The sequence below is a fragment of the Anomaloglossus baeobatrachus genome, chromosome 9, assembly GCF_048569485.1.
Source record: "Anomaloglossus baeobatrachus isolate aAnoBae1 chromosome 9, aAnoBae1.hap1, whole genome shotgun sequence".
Classification (NCBI taxonomy): Eukaryota; Metazoa; Chordata; class Amphibia; order Anura; family Aromobatidae; genus Anomaloglossus; species Anomaloglossus baeobatrachus.
The window spans coordinates 164,743,931-164,764,693 of NC_134361.1; the positions used below are offsets into that span (position 1 = coordinate 164,743,931).

At 48.5% G+C, this 20,763-nt stretch overlaps 9 non-coding genes and 3 pseudogenes across 9 annotated transcripts; all 12 read left to right on the forward strand.

The window, feature by feature from the left end:
* The first annotated feature begins 704 nt into the window (after positions 1–704).
* LOC142252876 (U2 spliceosomal RNA) lies at positions 705–895 on the forward strand. Its single transcript, XR_012726240.1, has one exon. It is a non-coding gene; the product is annotated as a U2 spliceosomal RNA (small nuclear RNA).
* Positions 896–2,283: 1,388 nt separating this feature from the next.
* On the forward strand, positions 2,284–2,474 carry LOC142252124 (U2 spliceosomal RNA). The gene has a single exon (XR_012725516.1). It is a non-coding gene; the product is annotated as a U2 spliceosomal RNA (small nuclear RNA).
* A 1,388-nt stretch (positions 2,475–3,862) lies between these two features.
* LOC142252125 (U2 spliceosomal RNA) lies at positions 3,863–4,053 on the forward strand. The gene has a single exon (XR_012725517.1). It is a non-coding gene; the product is annotated as a U2 spliceosomal RNA (small nuclear RNA).
* Positions 4,054–5,441: 1,388 nt separating this feature from the next.
* Positions 5,442–5,537, forward strand: LOC142253570 (U2 spliceosomal RNA; annotated as a pseudogene).
* Positions 5,538–9,936: 4,399 nt separating this feature from the next.
* LOC142252998 (U2 spliceosomal RNA) lies at positions 9,937–10,142 on the forward strand (annotated as a pseudogene).
* LOC142253545 (U2 spliceosomal RNA) lies at positions 10,143–10,316 on the forward strand (annotated as a pseudogene).
* Positions 10,317–11,704: 1,388 nt separating this feature from the next.
* On the forward strand, positions 11,705–11,895 carry LOC142252126 (U2 spliceosomal RNA). Its single transcript, XR_012725518.1, has one exon. It is a non-coding gene; the product is annotated as a U2 spliceosomal RNA (small nuclear RNA).
* Positions 11,896–13,283: 1,388 nt separating this feature from the next.
* LOC142252127 (U2 spliceosomal RNA) lies at positions 13,284–13,474 on the forward strand. The gene has a single exon (XR_012725519.1). It is a non-coding gene; the product is annotated as a U2 spliceosomal RNA (small nuclear RNA).
* Positions 13,475–14,862: 1,388 nt separating this feature from the next.
* On the forward strand, positions 14,863–15,053 carry LOC142252128 (U2 spliceosomal RNA). The gene has a single exon (XR_012725520.1). It is a non-coding gene; the product is annotated as a U2 spliceosomal RNA (small nuclear RNA).
* Positions 15,054–16,441: 1,388 nt separating this feature from the next.
* LOC142252130 (U2 spliceosomal RNA) lies at positions 16,442–16,632 on the forward strand. The gene has a single exon (XR_012725521.1). It is a non-coding gene; the product is annotated as a U2 spliceosomal RNA (small nuclear RNA).
* A 1,388-nt stretch (positions 16,633–18,020) lies between these two features.
* On the forward strand, positions 18,021–18,211 carry LOC142252131 (U2 spliceosomal RNA). Its single transcript, XR_012725522.1, has one exon. It is a non-coding gene; the product is annotated as a U2 spliceosomal RNA (small nuclear RNA).
* A 1,388-nt stretch (positions 18,212–19,599) lies between these two features.
* Positions 19,600–19,790, forward strand: LOC142252132 (U2 spliceosomal RNA). Its single transcript, XR_012725523.1, has one exon. It is a non-coding gene; the product is annotated as a U2 spliceosomal RNA (small nuclear RNA).
* Positions 19,791–20,763: the final 973 nt, after the last annotated feature.

Here is a 20,763-nt window from a genome sequence, read left to right on the forward strand (position 1 = left end):
AAAACTGTAAAAAGCCCTCTGAGAAAGCCCCCCTCTAACCTTTGATAGTAAGTTTTTCTGTAGTCTGCCTGTTGATGTATTTTCCGTTTGAACTGTGCACAACATGAAGAGACGGAACACTGGCGGCTTGTCACAATGCCCCCGCTGACATCACAATAGCGCTGCTGCCTAGAAAACAAGCTGCGCAGCAGAAGTTGTTCTTTGGGTGGGAGGGTGGGCTAGTGTAAGGAGGGGGCAAGCTCTTTTTTTCCCGGGTGGTAGGGGGATGACAGGAGAAGGGATGCGGGTGGTGAGAAGGGTACAGAGGGCAGGGTTTGGGGGCTGGGAAGGAAAGGGAAAAGATTAGGGTTTGGGGATGATGAAAGGGCTTTCTACGGGTAAGGATGGCAAAGGGTGGCAGTGACGGAAAGTCAGGCAACCTGTCCTGTCCGTCTTTTTGTATCGTGAATTGGAAAGACTGCAAGGGGGAGGGGAGTTGCTTGCGCCCTAAAGGAGGAGTTATTCAGATTCATTGCAGTGGGGGGCGGCGGCTGCAAAACGCACCATTCTTCTTGTTTTTGCTCTGCAAAGCAGCCTTTTCAAGGGTTGGCTTGGGTGACAAAATGTCTTCTGTAGGCGTGGGTTTGTCTCCCTCTCGCTCTCTCTCCCTAAGATGTGTCCGGCATAGGCCAGGGTGCCACTCGAGGCCCAAACCAATTCTGGTTATCGCTTCTCGGCTTTTTGGCTAAGATCAAGTGTAGTATCTGTTCTTATCAGTTTAATATCTGATACGTCCCCTATCTGGGGACCATATATTAAATGGATTTTTAGAACAGGGAGATGGAAAAAGAGCTTGCTCTGTCCACTCCACGCATTGACCTGGTATTGCAGTACCTCCAGGAACGGTGCACCCCTTCTTAACCCAGTTTCCAAAAGCAGAACTCAATTCACCTGATTCATATTAGCCCGGTTTAATGAATTGGAAGAAAGCATACGTCTTCATATGCACCTCAATTTGGCCCATTCACTTTTCACACTTCCTCCTTTTGTTTTTTATCTTTCACACTTTTGACTTTCTTTATTCATCCAAAAAGCAAACTCATCACCACTCAACCTGACCAACTCGGCTATGTCCCGTGCTGCAGTTCTCTGTCTTATCTAGATCATTTGCAATTGAATGGAATAGATCCCTTTTGGACAAAGTGGATTCACCTGCTGCTGCAGTGACCACAGGTGTGATAAGATCTAGAATTGGCATCTGGTGCGATCTCTCCGCTTCCACTCCAAAGAAAGTTACCTGTTTATTCCTATCATGCATTGGTTTTTGGGGTTTTCTTTGAGTAATGATGATCTCTTTAGTAGTCTGTTGGCGCCCTCTCCTGGAGGAATAGTTTGCTTGATCTTGGACATTCTAAAAGAGAGGTCATGATAGACATTGAGCTTCTGAGCTCAATTGGGGACAGTCATGGGTGATGAATGTTTGCAACCTGCTGCAAAGCCTCATACCGCAATATAAGGAACGTCAAATACTAAGAAAGGGCGGCCTATGAAAGAATTACTACTTTCAATAAGTACACTTAAACGGCTAATTGGGAATAGAAAAACTGTAAAAAGCCCTCTGAGAAAGCCCCCCTCTAACCTTTGATAGTAAGTTTTTCTGTAGTCTGCCTGTTGATGTATTTTCCGTTTGAACTGTGCACAACATGAAGAGACGGAACACTGGCGGCTTGTCACAATGCCCCCGCTGACATCACAATAGCGCTGCTGCCTAGAAAACAAGCTGCGCAGCAGAAGTTGTTCTTTGGGTGGGAGGGTGGGCTAGTGTAAGGAGGGGGCAAGCTCTTTTTTTCCCGGGTGGTAGGGGGATGACAGGAGAAGGGATGCGGGTGGTGAGAAGGGTACAGAGGGCAGGGTTTGGGGGCTGGGAAGGAAAGGGAAAAGATTAGGGTTTGGGGATGATGAAAGGGCTTTCTACGGGTAAGGATGGCAAAGGGTGGCAGTGACGGAAAGTCAGGCAACCTGTCCTGTCCGTCTTTTTGTATCGTGAATTGGAAAGACTGCAAGGGGGAGGGGAGTTGCTTGCGCCCTAAAGGAGGAGTTATTCAGATTCATTGCAGTGGGGGGCGGCGGCTGCAAAACGCACCATTCTTCTTGTTTTTGCTCTGCAAAGCAGCCTTTTCAAGGGTTGGCTTGGGTGACAAAATGTCTTCTGTAGGCGTGGGTTTGTCTCCCTCTCGCTCTCTCTCCCTAAGATGTGTCCGGCATAGGCCAGGGTGCCACTCGAGGCCCAAACCAATTCTGGTTATCGCTTCTCGGCCTTTTGGCTAAGATCAAGTGTAGTATCTGTTCTTATCAGTTTAATATCTGATACGTCCCCTATCTGGGGACCATATATTAAATGGATTTTTAGAACAGGGAGATGGAAAAAGAGCTTGCTCTGTCCACTCCACGCATTGACCTGGTATTGCAGTACCTCCAGGAACGGTGCACCCCTTCTTAACCCAGTTTCCAAAAGCAGAACTCAATTCACCTGATTCATATTAGCCCGGTTTAATGAATTGGAAGAAAGCATACGTCTTCATATGCACCTCAATTTGGCCCATTCACTTTTCACACTTCCTCCTTTTGTTTTTTATCTTTCAGACTTTTGACTTTCTTTATTCATCCAAATAGCAAACTCATCACCACTCAACCTGACCAACTCGGCTATGTCCCGTGCTGCAGTTCTCTGTCTTATCTAGATCATTTGCAATTGAATGGAATAGATCCCTTTTGGACAAAGTGGATTCACCTGCTGCTGCAGTGACCACAGGTGTGATAAGATCTAGAATTGGCATCTGGTGCGATCTCTCCGCTTCCACTCCAAAGAAAGTTACCTGTTTATTCCTATCATGCATTGGTTTTTGGGGTTTTCTTTGAGTAATGATGATCTCTTTAGTAGTCTGTTGGCGCCCTCTCCTGGAGGAATAGTTTGCTTGCTCTTGGACATTCTAAAAGAGAGGTCATGATAGACATTGAGCTTCTGAGCTCAATTGGGGACAGTCATGGGTGATGAATGTTTGCAACCTGCTGCAAAGCCTCATACCGCAATATAAGGAACGTCAAATACTAAGAAAGGGCGGCCTATGAAAGAATTACTACTTTCAATAAGTACACTTAAACGGCTAATTGGGAATAGAAAAACTGTAAAAAGCCCTCTGAGAAAGCCCCCCTCTAACCTTTGATAGTAAGTTTTTCTGTAGTCTGCCTGTTGATGTATTTTCCGTTTGAACTGTGCACAACATGAAGAGACGGAACACTGGCGGCTTGTCACAATGCCCCCGCTGACATCACAATAGCGCTGCTGCCTAGAAAACAAGCTGCGCAGCAGAAGTTGTTCTTTGGGTGGGAGGGTGGGCTAGTGTAAGGAGGGGGCAAGCTCTTTTTTTCCCGGGTGGTAGGGGGATGACAGGAGAAGGGATGCGGGTGGTGAGAAGGGTACAGAGGGCAGGGTTTGGGGGCTGGGAAGGAAAGGGAAAAGATTAGGGTTTGGGGATGATGAAAGGGCTTTCTACGGGTAAGGATGGCAAAGGGTGGCAGTGACGGAAAGTCAGGCAACCTGTCCTGTCCGTCTTTTTGTATCGTGAATTGGAAAGACTGCAAGGGGGAGGGGAGTTGCTTGCGCCCTAAAGGAGGAGTTATTCAGATTCATTGCAGTGGGGGGCGGCGGCTGCAAAACGCACCATTCTTCTTGTTTTTGCTCTGCAAAGCAGCCTTTTCAAGGGTTGGCTTGGGTGACAAAATGTCTTCTGTAGGCGTGGGTTTGTCTCCCTCTCGCTCTCTCTCCCTAAGATGTGTCCGGCATAGGCCAGGGTGCCACTCGAGGCCCAAACCAATTCTGGTTATCGCTTCTCGGCCTTTTGGCTAAGATCAAGTGTAGTATCTGTTCTTATCAGTTTAATATCTGATACGTCCCCTATCTGGGGACCATATATTAAATGGATTTTTAGAACAGGGAGATGGAAAAAGAGCTTGCTCTGTCCACTCCACGCATTGACCTGGTATTGCAGTACCTCCAGGAACGGTGCACCCCTTCTTAACCCAGTTTCCAAAAGCAGAACTCAATTCACCTGATTCATATTAGCCCGGTTTAATGAATTGGAAGAAAGCATACGTCTTCATATGCACCTCAATTTGGCCCATTCACTTTTCACACTTCCTCCTTTTGTTTTTTATCTTTCACACTTTTGACTTTCTTTATTCATCCAAATAGCAAACTCATCACCACTCAACCTGACCAACTCGGCTATGTCCCGTGCTGCAGTTCTCTGTCTTATCTAGATCATTTGCAATTGAATGGAATAGATCCCTTTTGGACAAAGTGGATTCACCTGCTGCTGCAGTGACCACAGGTGTGATAAGATCTAGAATTGGCATCTGGTGCGATCTCTCCGCTTCCACTCCAAAGAAAGTTACCTGTTTATTCCTATCATGCATTGGTTTTTGGGGTTTTCTTTGAGTAATGATGATCTCTTTAGTAGTCTGTTGGCGCCCTCTCCTGGAGGAATAGTTTGCTTGCTCTTGGACATTCTAAAAGAGAGGTCATGATAGACATTGAGCTTCTGAGCTCAATTGGGGACAGTCATGGGTGATGAATGTTTGCAACCTGCTGCAAAGCCTCATACCGCAATATAAGGAACGTCAAATACTAAGAAAGGGCGGCCTATGAAAGAATTACTACTTTCAATAAGTACACTTAAACGGCTAATTTGGAATAGAAAAACTGTAAAAAGCCCTCTGAGAAAGCCCCCCTCTAACCTTTGATAGTAAGTTTTTCTGTAGTCTGCCTGTTGATGTATTTTCCGTTTGAACTGTGCACAACATGAAGAGACGGAACACTGGCGGCTTGTCACAATGCCCCCGCTGACATCACAATAGCGCTGCTGCCTAGAAAACAAGCTGCGCAGCAGAAGTTGTTCTTTGGGTGGGAGGGTGGGCTAGTGTAAGGAGGGGGCAAGCTCTTTTTTTCCCGGGTGGTAGGGGGATGACAGGAGAAGGGATGCGGGTGGTGAGAAGGGTACAGAGGGCAGGGTTTGGGGGCTGGGAAGGAAAGGGAAAAGATTAGGGTTTGGGGATGATGAAAGGGCTTTCTACGGGTAAGGATGGCAAAGGGTGGCAGTGACGGAAAGTCAGGCAACCTGTCCTGTCCGTCTTTTTGTATCGTGAATTGGAAAGACTGCAAGGGGGAGGGGAGTTGCTTGCGCCCTAAAGGAGGAGTTATTCAGATTCATTGCAGTGGGGGGCGGCGGCTGCAAAACGCACCATTCTTCTTGTTTTTGCTCTGCAAAGCAGCCTTTTCAAGGGTTGGCTTGGGTGACAAAATGTCTTCTGTAGGCGTGGGTTTGTCTCCCTCTCGCTCTCTCTCCCTAAGATGTGTCCGGCATAGGCCAGGGTGCCACTCGAGGCCCAAACCAATTCTGGTTATCTCTTCTCGGCCTTTTGGCTAAGATCAAGTGTAGTATCTGTTCTTAGACTTGCAACCTATGTGGACAGGCGGACCACCTTTACAAGGACTGCCCACAGCGGGAGAAATCCTGGGCAAGGGTTGCCGCGGTGACCCAGTATCGGGTAGTCACAGCTTCGTCGACCAAGGCAGCTACGACCAAGGCCACAGAAGCCAAGGACAAGGCGGCCAAGAACCCGGCGACCGTGGCTCCAGCCGATGCCCCAGCAGCCACGGAGTCCAGGAAAAAGGGTAAGAAAACTGTTGCCCCCTCCCTGGTCCCCCCCCCCTGTCACCCCTGTCCAAACCCCTCCCCCCCGGCCAACCCTACTGAGGATTCCACTACCTCCACCTCATTTCCCTACTCCTCAGTTGGTCTCCTCACCCCCCCCCCAAAGCCCACTCTCCCTCCCCAGACCATGAGAGCAGAGGACCTCAGCACTCTTGCACTTTTCACCGAGGAGGATTTTCCAGCGCTTGTCTCCTCAGGTACAGGCCAAAGGAAAAGGAAGGTGGAAGATAGTCCTGTCGCAGAACCTTCCAAGCTGTTCATTGTGGATCCCAATCCACCCCAGGAAGAGGAGGATGGCCTCCTCCCAGAACCGGACGTGTTGGAGCAGATGGTGGAGTCCCTTGTGGCCGAAGAAGAAATGGAGGAGTCGGAAGCCACTGAGGCACCATCCCTGCTCGATCAGCTAGAAGAAGAGGGTCTGCTGGAGATACCCTTACCAGCAGGTGCCAAAGAGGAAGAACCGCCCGACCGTAGTGGTAACTAAGGCACACCGCCTGCGCTAACTTTCTCTTTCCTCCAATGACTGCTAACATTAACATCTTTTCCATTAATGTTAGGAGCATCAGAGACAAGTTCCGACGTCAGACAATTTTTGCGTCCCTTAACACTCAGTCTAGTGATGTATTTTTCCTGCAGGAATGCTCCCTTCCCTCCTCTAGGTCCTTCAACCATCTGGCCAGGGAGTGGACCCATGGCCCATCCTACTGGTCCGGCGGAGGCGACTGTAGGTCCGCGGGGGTCGCCGTGCTGATCAGGGGAAGCGCCTTCACATTGGACTCTGTTCAGGAAATCGTCTGCGGCAGGTTACTGCTCGTGGATGGCACCTGGGCGGGAGAACCTGTCAGGTTCATCAATGTGTATGCTTCTCCTGTGAAGAGCGATCGACTGGAGCTCCTCCAAGCCCTGCGCCCTCAGCTCGCTACCGCCAGGACAGTAGTGATGGCCGGGGATTTCAACTGCCCGATTGAGGAGGATGGACGCAGTTCTGGAACGGCTGCCAAGTTGGACGTCACATCCAAACTGCTCATTGAGATGGTGACCGAAGCCTCTCTTGTGGACGTTGTTGGCTCCATCGGACACGGATCCGTGAACTATTCATGGTGCCGATCCGATGGCTCGCTGCGTTCCAGGATTGACTTTTTGTTTACCTCTCGGGCGGTTGGGCGGAGTGGGCACTCGATGGTCCCCTGCTTCTTCTCTGACCACAGAGCCATTCACTTTCAAGGTGTGCTGGGCCATGGCTTCCCCATTGGCCCGGGCTCCTGGAAGCTGAACTGCTCTCTGCTGGAAAAGGGTGAGATTCTGGAGGAGCTTAGAGCTGCCTACTCCACGTGGCGGGCCTACAAGGCGGGCTTCCAGTCTGTTTCTGACTGGTGGGAATACGTTAAACTCGAGTTCCGTTTCTTCTTTCAGGCAAAGAGTCAACAACAGGCGGGTCTGAAGAGGAGGGACTTCAGGAGACTCCAGCGTGAGCTGCGTTCCCTGCAGGACCTTCTTCGATGCGGCTGGGACGTGAGAGAGGAGCTGGAGGAGACTAAGAGGAGCCTGAAAAGGCACTTCGAGGAGGAGTCCGAGCGAATTGTCTTCCGTTCCAAAGTGGAGAACCTGGAGAAGGGTGAGAAATGTAACTCGTTCTTTTTCAGGAAACTCCACGCCGGTCACACGCCCATGAATGAACTACGAGACGAGAGTGGAAGCATGCGACGCGGGAAAGAGAACGTGATGAAGGTCGTCAGCGACTTCTACAGCGAACTCTACGCCCGCAAGACTACTGACCCCGAGGCCGCCGATAAGTTCCTGTCAGGTATCACTAACCATCTTGACCCTGCAGACGCGGCGGCCATGGATGTTCCTCTGACGGTGGACGAGCTGCTCTCGGCCGCCAAATCCTTTAGTTCTGGCAGGACACCGGGCAGTGACGGCCTCCCAGCAGAGCTCTATGTAGCGCTGGGAGACCTAATCTGTCCGGACCTGTTAGGGCTGTATGAGGAGATGGTGGTGGAGGGCAGAATGCCTCCATCTCTGAGGGAAGGAATGGTCACGATCCTGTACAAGCGTAAAGGAGAGAGGTGCGACCTGAAGAATTGGCGTCCCATCACCCTTCTGAACGTCGACTACAAGATCCTGGCCAAGACGATGGCAACGAGATTGAAGACTGTTATCGGACGGATCATCCACCCGGATCAGACCTGCGGCATCCCCGGACGTCGCATCGCAGACAGCCTGGCTCTCATGCGGGACACGGTCGAGTACATCAAAGCCCGCCGGGTGCACGCAGCCCTGATCTCGTTGGATCAGGAGAAGGCCTTCGACCGTGTTTCCCATGAGTTCCTGGGCAAAGCTCTGCACAGGTTAGGTTTGGGTAACATGTTTTGCTTGTATGTCCAACTAATGTATTTTGATATTCACAGCTCGGTGTTGGTAAACGGCTGGAAGACTGACCCCTTCCCGGTCCTCTCAGGGGTCAGACAAGGCTGTCCTCTGTCACCTCTTCTTTTTGTTTGTGTTATAGAACTCTTTGCAGAGGCTATCCGGCGGAATGGAGAGATCAGAGGGATCACCGCACCAGGACCAGAACGCTTCGAGGTCAAGTGCTCGCTCTACATGGACGACGTGACCGTCTTCTGCGCGGACCGGCGCTCAGTCGACACCCTCGTCCAGACCTGTGAGACCTTCGGACGGGCTTCGGGAGCCAAAGTCAACTGCGGGAAGTCGGAAGCCATGCTCTTCGGGGACTGGCAGCCGGCCTCTTCCGCCCCCTTCCCTTTCAGCATCCAGCCGGATTTCATCAAGGTTCTTGGAGTCTGGTTCGGGAAGGAAGGAGCAGCCCTCAAGTCCTGGGAGGAACGCTTGACCAAGATCACCCAACGGATCGGTCTGTGGAGCCTCAGACGCCTCACCTGTGAGGGCAAAGCACTGGTCCTGCGTAACGAGGTACTGCCCGTGCTGCAGTACACGGCCCAGGCCTGGCCCCCCCTTGCCACCGTGTGCAGGGCCATTACCAGGACGGTGTTTCGTTTTGTCTGGGGATCCAAGATGGACAGAGTAAAGCGGAGCATCATGTACAAGGATCCTCGCAAGGGTGGGAAGGGCGTACCCGATATCCCCACCCTCCTGCGATCCTCCTTCGTATGTGACTGCGTTGGCCGAACTCTGCGAGTCAAGAGAGGTTCCGCGGGTGGGTCCATGTCTCGCTTCTTCCTGCTCCCCCTTTGGAGACGGTTAGGCTGGGACAAGTGGGACAGCTCCTTCCCCTACAACTGGACGGCGCCATGGTTCTACGGAGACGTGGTTCGGTTTGTGAGGGAACACCAACTGGAGGGACTCAAGCCTGATTTGTGGAAGCCAAAGACTATCCACAAACTCATCAGAGCCAAGGACGAAATGGAGAACATTCCAGGACTTCATCACGACACACTGGAGACTGTTTGGACAAACGTGTCATCGGCTGGATTGACCAACGGGCACAAGGACTTGTCATGGATGGCGATACAGGGCGGACTGCCCGTCCGGTCATTCATGCACGCCCGGAACCTGTGCAAAACCCGGTACTGCCCAAGGTGCCCCTTCGTGGAGGAAACATCGCTGCACGCCTTTTGGGACTGCCGTTTCGCACAGCGCCTGTTGGTTGCCCTGGAGGATGACCTGAGGAACTCCGTCCCCAGAGGGAGCCTATCGTACCATTCCGTACTTTATGGACTCTTCCCTGGGACTCACACCGTTGGAGCCATCCAGGAGGCTTGGCGCCTTATGAACTGCTTTAAGGACGCTATTTGGGTCGCCAGGAACCGGCTCATCTTGAAGAGGGAGAGGATGTCTATCCAGGATTGCCGCAGGCTGATCCACAGCCTGCTCAGAGACTATTCCATCATGGACAGTCCGGACGACAGCGCCGAGGAGGAGGTTTAGACCTCTTCCATGCCCCCTCCCTCCTTTTCCCGTTATGTGCGTCTTTCAATAAAGCTTCGGGCCTGTGATTTCCCCACCCTATCCCCCTTTTCCCCTACCCCCATCCCCCAATCGCCGGTTCGTCGTTATTTATTGTCTAACTTTTTCTTTCAGCTTGAGTGTTATGGATAAGCATAGGAGCGTGATGTATAGTTTAGTGCGTCGTACTCTATGGCTATGTAAGAAGGATTGTATATTTCTGTGTGTACGGGGCTGCGGCACTGTACACGGGTTGTTACCTTTTTGTGAGTAGTGCATGATAATAAAGATGCTGTTAAATCAAAAAAATCTGTTCTTATCAGTTTAATATCTGATACGTCCCCTATCTGGGGACCATATATTAAATGGATTTTTAGAACAGGGAGATGGAAAAAGAGCTTGCTCTGTCCACTCCACGCATTGACCTGGTATTGCAGTACCTCCAGGAGCGGTGCACCCCTTCTAAAAAAAAAAAAAAAAAAATCTGTTCTTATCAGTTTAATATCTGATACGTCCCCTATCTGGGGACCATATATTAAATGGATTTTTAGAACAGGGAGATGGAAAAAGAGCTTGCTCTGTCCACTCCACGCATTGACCTGGTATTGCAGTACCTCCAGGAACGGTGCACCCCTTCTTAACCCAGTTTCCAAAAGCAGAACTCAATTCACCTGATTCATATTAGCCCGGTTTAATGAATTGGAAGAAAGCATACGTCTTCATATGCACCTCAATTTGGCCCATTCACTTTTCACACTTCCTCCTTTTGTTTTTTATCTTTCACACTTTTGACTTTCTTTATTCATCCAAATAGCAAACTCATCACCACTCAACCTGACCAACTCGGCTATGTCCCGTGCTGCAGTTCTCTGTCTTATCTAGATCATTTGCAATTGAATGGAATAGATCCCTTTTGGACAAAGTGGATTCACCTGCTGCTGCAGTGACCACAGGTGTGATAAGATCTAGAATTGGCATCTGGTGCGATCTCTCCGCTTCCACTCCAAAGAAAGTTACCTGTTTATTCCTATCATGCATTGGTTTTTGGGGTTTTCTTTGAGTAATGATGATCTCTTTAGTAGTCTGTTGGCGCCCTCTCCTGGAGGAATAGTTTGCTTGCTCTTGGACATTCTAAAAGAGAGGTCATGATAGACATTGAGCTTCTGAGCTCAATTGGGGACAGTCATGGGTGATGAATGTTTGCAACCTGCTGCAAAGCCTCATACCGCAATATAAGGAACGTCAAATACTAAGAAAGGGCGGCCTATGAAAGAATTACTACTTTCAATAAGTACACTTAAACGGCTAATTGGGAATAGAAAAACTGTAAAAAGCCCTCTGAGAAAGCCCCCCACTAACCTTTGATAGTAAGTTTTTCTGTAGTCTGCCTGTTGATGTATTTTCCGTTTGAACTGTGCACAACATGAAGAGACGGAACACTGGCGGCTTGTCACAATGCCCCCGCTGACATCACAATAGCGCTGCTGCCTAGAAAACAAGCTGCGCAGCAGAAGTTGTTCTTTGGGTGGGAGGGTGGGCTAGTGTAAGGAGGGGGCAAGCTCTTTTTTTCCCGGGTGGTAGGGGGATGACAGGAGAAGGGATGCGGGTGGTGAGAAGGGTACAGAGGGCAGGGTTTGGGGGCTGGGAAGGAAAGGGAAAAGATTAGGGTTTGGGGATGATGAAAGGGCTTTCTACGGGTAAGGATGGCAAAGGGTGGCAGTGACGGAAAGTCAGGCAACCTGTCCTGTCCGTCTTTTTGTATCGTGAATTGGAAAGACTGCAAGGGGGAGGGGAGTTGCTTGCGCCCTAAAGGAGGAGTTATTCAGATTCATTGCAGTGGGGGGCGGCGGCTGCAAAACGCACCATTCTTCTTGTTTTTGCTCTGCAAAGCAGCCTTTTCAAGGGTTGGCTTGGGTGACAAAATGTCTTCTGTAGGCGTGGGTTTGTCTCCCTCTCGCTCTCTCTCCCTAAGATGTGTCCGGCATAGGCCAGGGTGCCACTCGAGGCCCAAACCAATTCTGGTTATCGCTTCTCGGCCTTTTGGCTAAGATCAAGTGTAGTATCTGTTCTTATCAGTTTAATATCTGATACGTCCCCTATCTGGGGACCATATATTAAATGGATTTTTAGAACAGGGAGATGGAAAAAGAGCTTGCTCTGTCCACTCCACGCATTGACCTGGTATTGCAGTACCTCCAGGAACGGTGCACCCCTTCTTAACCCAGTTTCCAAAAGCAGAACTCAATTCACCTGATTCATATTAGCCCGGTTTAATGAATTGGAAGAAAGCATACGTCTTCATATGCACCTCAATTTGGCCCATTCACTTTTCACACTTCCTCCTTTTGTTTTTTATCTTTCACACTTTTGACTTTCTTTATTCATCCAAATAGCAAACTCATCACCACTCAACCTGACCAACTCGGCTATGTCCCGTGCTGCAGTTCTCTGTCTTATCTAGATCATTTGCAATTGAATGGAATAGATCCCTTTTGGACAAAGTGGATTCACCTGCTGCTGCAGTGACCACAGGTGTGATAAGATCTAGAATTGGCATCTGGTGCGATCTCTCCGCTTCCACTCCAAAGAAAGTTACCTGTTTATTCCTATCATGCATTGGTTTTTGGGGTTTTCTTTGAGTAATGATGATCTCTTTAGTAGTCTGTTGGCGCCCTCTCCTGGAGGAATAGTTTGCTTGCTCTTGGACATTCTAAAAGAGAGGTCATGATAGACATTGAGCTTCTGAGCTCAATTGGGGACAGTCATGGGTGATGAATGTTTGCAACCTGCTGCAAAGCCTCATACCGCAATATAAGGAACGTCAAATACTAAGAAAGGGCGGCCTATGAAAGAATTACTACTTTCAATAAGTACACTTAAACGGCTAATTGGGAATAGAAAAACTGTAAAAAGCCCTCTGAGAAAGCCCCCCTCTAACCTTTGATAGTAAGTTTTTCTGTAGTCTGCCTGTTGATGTATTTTCCGTTTGAACTGTGCACAACATGAAGAGACGGAACACTGGCGGCTTGTCACAATGCCCCCGCTGACATCACAATAGCGCTGCTGCCTAGAAAACAAGCTGCGCAGCAGAAGTTGTTCTTTGGGTGGGAGGGTGGGCTAGTGTAAGGAGGGGGCAAGCTCTTTTTTTCCCGGGTGGTAGGGGGATGACAGGAGAAGGGATGCGGGTGGTGAGAAGGGTACAGAGGGCAGGGTTTGGGGGCTGGGAAGGAAAGGGAAAAGATTAGGGTTTGGGGATGATGAAAGGGCTTTCTACGGGTAAGGATGGCAAAGGGTGGCAGTGACGGAAAGTCAGGCAACCTGTCCTGTCCGTCTTTTTGTATCGTGAATTGGAAAGACTGCAAGGGGGAGGGGAGTTGCTTGCGCCCTAAAGGAGGAGTTATTCAGATTCATTGCAGTGGGGGGCGGCGGCTGCAAAACGCACCATTCTTCTTGTTTTTGCTCTGCAAAGCAGCCTTTTCAAGGGTTGGCTTGGGTGACAAAATGTCTTCTGTAGGCGTGGGTTTGTCTCCCTCTCGCTCTCTCTCCCTAAGATGTGTCCGGCATAGGCCAGGGTGCCACTCGAGGCCCAAACCAATTCTGGTTATCGCTTCTCGGCCTTTTGGCTAAGATCAAGTGTAGTATCTGTTCTTATCAGTTTAATATCTGATACGTCCCCTATCTGGGGACCATATATTAAATGGATTTTTAGAACAGGGAGATGGAAAAAGAGCTTGCTCTGTCCACTCCACGCATTGACCTGGTATTGCAGTACCTCCAGGAACGGTGCACCCCTTCTTAACCCAGTTTCCAAAAGCAGAACTCAATTCACCTGATTCATATTAGCCCGGTTTAATGAATTGGAAGAAAGCATACGTCTTCATATGCACCTCAATTTGGCCCATTCACTTTTCACACTTCCTCCTTTTGTTTTTTATCTTTCACACTTTTGACTTTCTTTATTCATCCAAATAGCAAACTCATCACCACTCAACCTGACCAACTCGGCTATGTCCCGTGCTGCAGTTCTCTGTCTTATCTAGATCATTTGCAATTGAATGGAATAGATCCCTTTTGGACAAAGTGGATTCACCTGCTGCTGCAGTGACCACAGGTGTGATAAGATCTAGAATTGGCATCTGGTGCGATCTCTCCGCTTCCACTCCAAAGAAAGTTACCTGTTTATTCCTATCATGCATTGGTTTTTGGGGTTTTCTTTGAGTAATGATGATCTCTTTAGTAGTCTGTTGGCGCCCTCTCCTGGAGGAATAGTTTGCTTGCTCTTGGACATTCTAAAAGAGAGGTCATGATAGACATTGAGCTTCTGAGCTCAATTGGGGACAGTCATGGGTGATGAATGTTTGCAACCTGCTGCAAAGCCTCATACCGCAATATAAGGAACGTCAAATACTAAGAAAGGGCGGCCTATGAAAGAATTACTACTTTCAATAAGTACACTTAAACGGCTAATTGGGAATAGAAAAACTGTAAAAAGCCCTCTGAGAAAGCCCCCCTCTAACCTTTGATAGTAAGTTTTTCTGTAGTCTGCCTGTTGATGTATTTTCCGTTTGAACTGTGCACAACATGAAGAGACGGAACACTGGCGGCTTGTCACAATGCCCCCGCTGACATCACAATAGCGCTGCTGCCTAGAAAACAAGCTGCGCAGCAGAAGTTGTTCTTTGGGTGGGAGGGTGGGCTAGTGTAAGGAGGGGGCAAGCTCTTTTTTTCCCGGGTGGTAGGGGGATGACAGGAGAAGGGATGCGGGTGGTGAGAAGGGTACAGAGGGCAGGGTTTGGGGGCTGGGAAGGAAAGGGAAAAGATTAGGGTTTGGGGATGATGAAAGGGCTTTCTACGGGTAAGGATGGCAAAGGGTGGCAGTGACGGAAAGTCAGGCAACCTGTCCTGTCCGTCTTTTTGTATCGTGAATTGGAAAGACTGCAAGGGGGAGGGGAGTTGCTTGCGCCCTAAAGGAGGAGTTATTCAGATTCATTGCAGTGGGGGGCGGCGGCTGCAAAACGCACCATTCTTCTTGTTTTTGCTCTGCAAAGCAGCCTTTTCAAGGGTTGGCTTGGGTGACAAAATGTCTTCTGTAGGCGTGGGTTTGTCTCCCTCTCGCTCTCTCTCCCTAAGATGTGTCCGGCATAGGCCAGGGTGCCACTCGAGGCCCAAACCAATTCTGGTTATCGCTTCTCGGCCTTTTGGCTAAGATCAAGTGTAGTATCTGTTCTTATCAGTTTAATATCTGATACGTCCCCTATCTGGGGACCATATATTAAATGGATTTTTAGAACAGGGAGATGGAAAAAGAGCTTGCTCTGTCCACTCCACGCATTGACCTGGTATTGCAGTACCTCCAGGAACGGTGCACCCCTTCTTAACCCAGTTTCCAAAAGCAGAACTCAATTCACCTGATTCATATTAGCCCGGTTTAATGAATTGGAAGAAAGCATACGTCTTCATATGCACCTCAATTTGGCCCATTCACTTTTCACACTTCCTCCTTTTGTTTTTTATCTTTCACACTTTTGACTTTCTTTATTCATCCAAATAGCAAACTCATCACCACTCAACCTGACCAACTCGGCTATGTCCCGTGCTGCAGTTCTCTGTCTTATCTAGATCATTTGCAATTGAATGGAATAGATCCCTTTTGGACAAAGTGGATTCACCTGCTGCTGCAGTGACCACAGGTGTGATAAGATCTAGAATTGGCATCTGGTGCGATCTCTCCGCTTCCACTCCAAAGAAAGTTACCTGTTTATTCCTATCATGCATTGGTTTTTGGGGTTTTCTTTGAGTAATGATGATCTCTTTAGTAGTCTGTTGGCGCCCTCTCCTGGAGGAATAGTTTGCTTGCTCTTGGACATTCTAAAAGAGAGGTCATGATAGACATTGAGCTTCTGAGCTCAATTGGGGACAGTCATGGGTGATGAATGTTTGCAACCTGCTGCAAAGCCTCATACCGCAATATAAGGAACGTCAAATACTAAGAAAGGGCGGCCTATGAAAGAATTACTACTTTCAATAAGTACACTTAAACGGCTAATTGGGAATAGAAAAACTGTAAAAAGCCCTCTGAGAAAGCCCCCCTCTAACCTTTGATAGTAAGTTTTTCTGTAGTCTGCCTGTTGATGTATTTTCCGTTTGAACTGTGCACAACATGAAGAGACGGAACACTGGCGGCTTGTCACAATGCCCCCGCTGACATCACAATAGCGCTGCTGCCTAGAAAACAAGCTGCGCAGCAGAAGTTGTTCTTTGGGTGGGAGGGTGGGCTAGTGTAAGGAGGGGGCAAGCTCTTTTTTTCCCGGGTGGTAGGGGGATGACAGGAGAAGGGATGCGGGTGGTGAGAAGGGTACAGAGGGCAGGGTTTGGGGGCTGGGAAGGAAAGGGAAAATATTAGGGTTTGGGGATGATGAAAGGGCTTTCTACGGGTAAGGATGGCAAAGGGTGGCAGTGACGGAAAGTCAGGCAACCTGTCCTGTCCGTCTTTTTGTATCGTGAATTGGAAAGACTGCAAGGGGGAGGGGAGTTGCTTGCGCCCTAAAGGAGGAGTTATTCAGATTCATTGCAGTGGGGGGCGGCGGCTGCAAAACGCACCATTCTTCTTGTTTTTGCTCTGCAAAGCAGCCTTTTCAAGGGTTGGCTTGGGTGACAAAATGTCTTCTGTAGGCGTGGGTTTGTCTCCCTCTCGCTCTCTCTCCCTAAGATGTGTCCGGCATAGGCCAGGGTGCCACTCGAGGCCCAAACCAATTCTGGTTATCGCTTCTCGGCCTTTTGGCTAAGATCAAGTGTAGTATCTGTTCTTATCAGTTTAATATCTGATACGTCCCCTATCTGGGGACCATATATTAAATGGATTTTTAGAACAGGGAGATGGAAAAAGAGCTTGCTCTGTCCACTCCACGCATTGACCTGGTATTGCAGTACCTCCAGGAACGGTGCACCCCTTCTTAACCCAGTTTCCAAAAGCAGAACTCAATTCACCTGATTCATATTAGCCCGGTTTAATGAATTGGAAGAAAGCATACGTCTTCATATGCACCTCAATTTGGCCCATTCACTTTTCACACTTCCTCCTTTTGTTTTTTATCTTTCACACTTTTGACTTTCTTTATTCATCCAAATAGCAAACTCATCACCACTCAACCTGACCAACTCGGCTATGTCCCGTGCTGCAGTTCTCTGTCTTATCTAGATCATTTGCAATTGAATGGAATAGATCCCTTTTGGACAAAGTGGATTCACCTGCTGCTGCAGTGACCACAGGTGTGATAAGATCTAGAATTGGCATCTGGTGCGATCTCTCCGCTTCCACTCCAAAGAAAGTTACCTGTTTATTCCTATCATGCATTGGTTTTTGGGGTTTTCTTTGAGTAATGATGATCTCTTTAGTAGTCTGTTGGCGCCCTCTCCTGGAGGAATAGTTTGCTTGCTCTTGGACATTCTAAAAGAGAGGTCATGATAGACATTGAGCTTCTGAGCTCAATTGGGGACAGTCATGGGTGATGAATGTTTGCAACCTGCTGCAAAGCCTCATACCGCAATATAAGGAACGTCAAATACTAAGAAAGGGCGGCCTATGAAAGAATTACTACTTTCAATAAGTACACTTAAACGGCTAATTGGGAATAGAAAAACTGTAAAAAGCCCTCTGAGAAAGCCCCCCTCTAACCTTTGATAGTAAGTTTTTCTGTAGTCTGCCTGTTGATGTATTTTCCGTTTGAACTGTGCACAACATGAAGAGACGGAACACTGGCGGCTTGTCACAATGCCCCCGCTGACATCACAATAGCGCTGCTGCCTAGAAAACAAGCTGCGCAGCAGAAGTTGTTCTTTGGGTGGGAGGGTGGGCTAGTGTAAGGAGGGGGCAAGCTCTTTTTTTCCCGGGTGGTAGGGGGATGACAGGAGAAGGGATGCGGGTGGTGAGAAGGGTACAGAGGGCAGGGTTTGGGGGCTGGGAAGGAAAGGGAAAAGATTAGGGTTTGGGGATGATGAAAGGGCTTTCTACGGGTAAGGATGGCAAAGGGTGGCAGTGACGGAAAGTCAGGCAACCTGTCCTGTCCGTCTTTTTGTATCGTGAATTGGAAAGACTGCAAGGGGGAGGGGAGTTGCTTGCGCCCTAAAGGAGGAGTTATTCAGATTCATTGCAGTGGGGGGCGGCGGCTGCAAAACGCACCATTCTTCTTGTTTTTGCTCTGCAAAGCAGCCTTTTCAAGGGTTGGCTTGGGTGACAAAATGTCTTCTGTAGGCGTGGGTTTGTCTCCCTCTCGCTCTCTCTCCCTAAGATGTGTCCGGCATAGGCCAGGGTGCCACTCGAGGCCCAAACCAATTCTGGTTATCGCTTCTCGGCCTTTTGGCTAAGATCAAGTGTAGTATCTGTTCTTATCAGTTTAATATCTGATACGTCCCCTATCTGGGGACCATATATTAAATGGATTTTTAGAACAGGGAGATGGAAAAAGAGCTTGCTCTGTCCACTCCACGCATTGACCTGGTATTGCAGTACCTCCAGGAACGGTGCACCCCTTCTTAACCCAGTTTCCAAAAGCAGAACTCAATTCACCTGATTCATATTAGCCCGGTTTAATGAATTGGAAGAAAGCATACGTCTTCATATGCACCTCAATTTGGCCCATTCACTTTTCACACTTCCTCCTTTTGTTTTTTATCTTTCACACTTTTGACTTTCTTTATTCATCCAAATAGCAAACTCATCACCACTCAACCTGACCAACTCGGCTATGTCCCGTGCTGCAGTTCTCTGTCTTATCTAGATCATTTGCAATTGAATGGAATAGATCCCTTTTGGACAAAGTGGATTCACCTGCTGCTGCAGTGACCACAGGTGTGATAAGATCTAGAATTGGCATCTGGTGCGATCTCTCCGCTTCCACTCCAAAGAAAGTTACCTGTTTATTCCTATCATGCATTGGTTTTTGGGGTTTTCTTTGAGTAATGATGATCTCTTTAGTAGTCTGTTGGCGCCCTCTCCTGGAGGAATAGTTTGCTTGCTCTTGGACATTCTAAAAGAGAGGTCATGATAGACATTGAGCTTCTGAGCTCAATTGGGGACAGTCATGGGTGATGAATGTTTGCAACCTGCTGCAAAGCCTCATACCGCAATATAAGGAACGTCAAATACTAAGAAAGGGCGGCCTATGAAAGAATTACTACTTTCAATAAGTACACTTAAACGGCTAATTGGGAATAGAAAAACTGTAAAAAGCCCTCTGAGAAAGCCCCCCTCTAACCTTTGATAGTAAGTTTTTCTGTAGTCTGCCTGTTGATGTATTTTCCGTTTGAACTGTGCACAACATGAAGAGACGGAACACTGGCGGCTTGTCACAATGCCCCCGCTGACATCACAATAGCGCTGCTGCCTAGAAAACAAGCTGCGCAGCAGAAGTTGTTCTTTGGGTGGGAGGGTGGGCTAGTGTAAGGAGGGGGCAAGCTCTTTTTTTCCCGGGTGGTAGGGGGATGACAGGAGAAGGGATGCGGGTGGTGAGAAGGGTACAGAGGGCAGGGTTTGGGGGCTGGGAAGGAAAGGGAAAAGATTAGGGTTTGGGGATGATGAAAGGGCTTTCTACGGGTAAGGATGGCAAAGGGTGGCAGTGACGGAAAGTCAGGCAACCTGTCCTGTCCGTCTTTTTGTATCGTGAATTGGAAAGACTGCAAGGGGGAGGGGAGTTGCTTGCGCCCTAAAGGAGGAGTTATTCAGATTCATTGCAGTGGGGGGCGGCGGCTGCAAAACGCACCATTCTTCTTGTTTTTGCTCTGCAAAGCAGCCTTTTCAAGGGTTGGCTTGGGTGACAAAATGTCTTCTGTAGGCGTGGGTTTGTCTCCCTCTCGCTCTCTCTCCCTAAGATGTGTCCGGCATAGGCCAGGGTGCCACTCGAGGCCCAAACCAATTCTGGTTATCGCTTCTCGGCCTTTTGGCTAAGATCAAGTGTAGTATCTGTTCTTATCAGTTTAATATCTGATACGTCCCCTATCTGGGGACCATATATTAAATGGATTTTTAGAACAGGGAGATGGAAAAAGAGCTTGCTCTGTCCACTCCACGCATTGACCTGGTATTGCAGTACCTCCAGGAACGGTGCACCCCTTCTTAACCCAGTTTCCAAAAGCAGAACTCAATTCACCTGATTCATATTAGCCCGGTTTAATGAATTGGAAGAAAGCATACGTCTTCATATGCACCTCAATTTGGCCCATTCACTTTTCACACTTCCTCCTTTTGTTTTTTATCTTTCACACTTTTGACTTTCTTTATTCATCCAAATAGCAAACTCATCACCACTCAACCTGACCAACTCGGCTATGTCCCGTGCTGCAGTTCTCTGTCTTATCTAGATCATTTGCAATTGAATGGAATAGATCCCTTTTGGACAAAGTGGATTCACCTGCTGCTGCAGTGACCACAGGTGTGATAAGATCTAGAATTGGCATCTGGTGCGATCTCTCCGCTTCCACTCCAAAGAAAGTTACCTGTTTATTCCTATCATGCATTGGTTTTTGGGGTTTTCTTTGAGTAATGATGATCTCTTTAGTAGTCTGTTGGCGCCCTCTCCTGGAGGAATAGTTTGCTTGCTCTTGGACATTCTAAAAGAGAGGTCATGATAGACATTGAGCTTCTGAGCTCAATTGGGGACAGTCATGGGTGATGAATGTTTGCAACCTGCTGCAAAGCCTCATACCGCAATATAAGGAACGTCAAATACTAAGAAAGGGCGGCCTATGAAAGAATTACTACTTTCAATAAGTACACTTAAACGGCTAATTGGGAATAGAAAAACTGTAAAAAGCCCTCTGAGAAAGCCCCCCTCTAACCTTTGATAGTAAGTTTTTCTGTAGTCTGCCTGTTGATGTATTTTCCGTTTGAACTGTGCACAACATGAAGAGACGGAACACTGGCGGCTTGTCACAATGCCCCCGCTGACATCACAATAGCGCTGCTGCCTAGAAAACAAGCTGCGCAGCAGAAGTTGTTCTTTGGGTGGGAGGGTGGGCTAGTGTAAGGAGGGGGCAAGCTCTTTTTTTCCCGGGTGGTAGGGGGATGACAGGAGAAGGGATGCGGGTG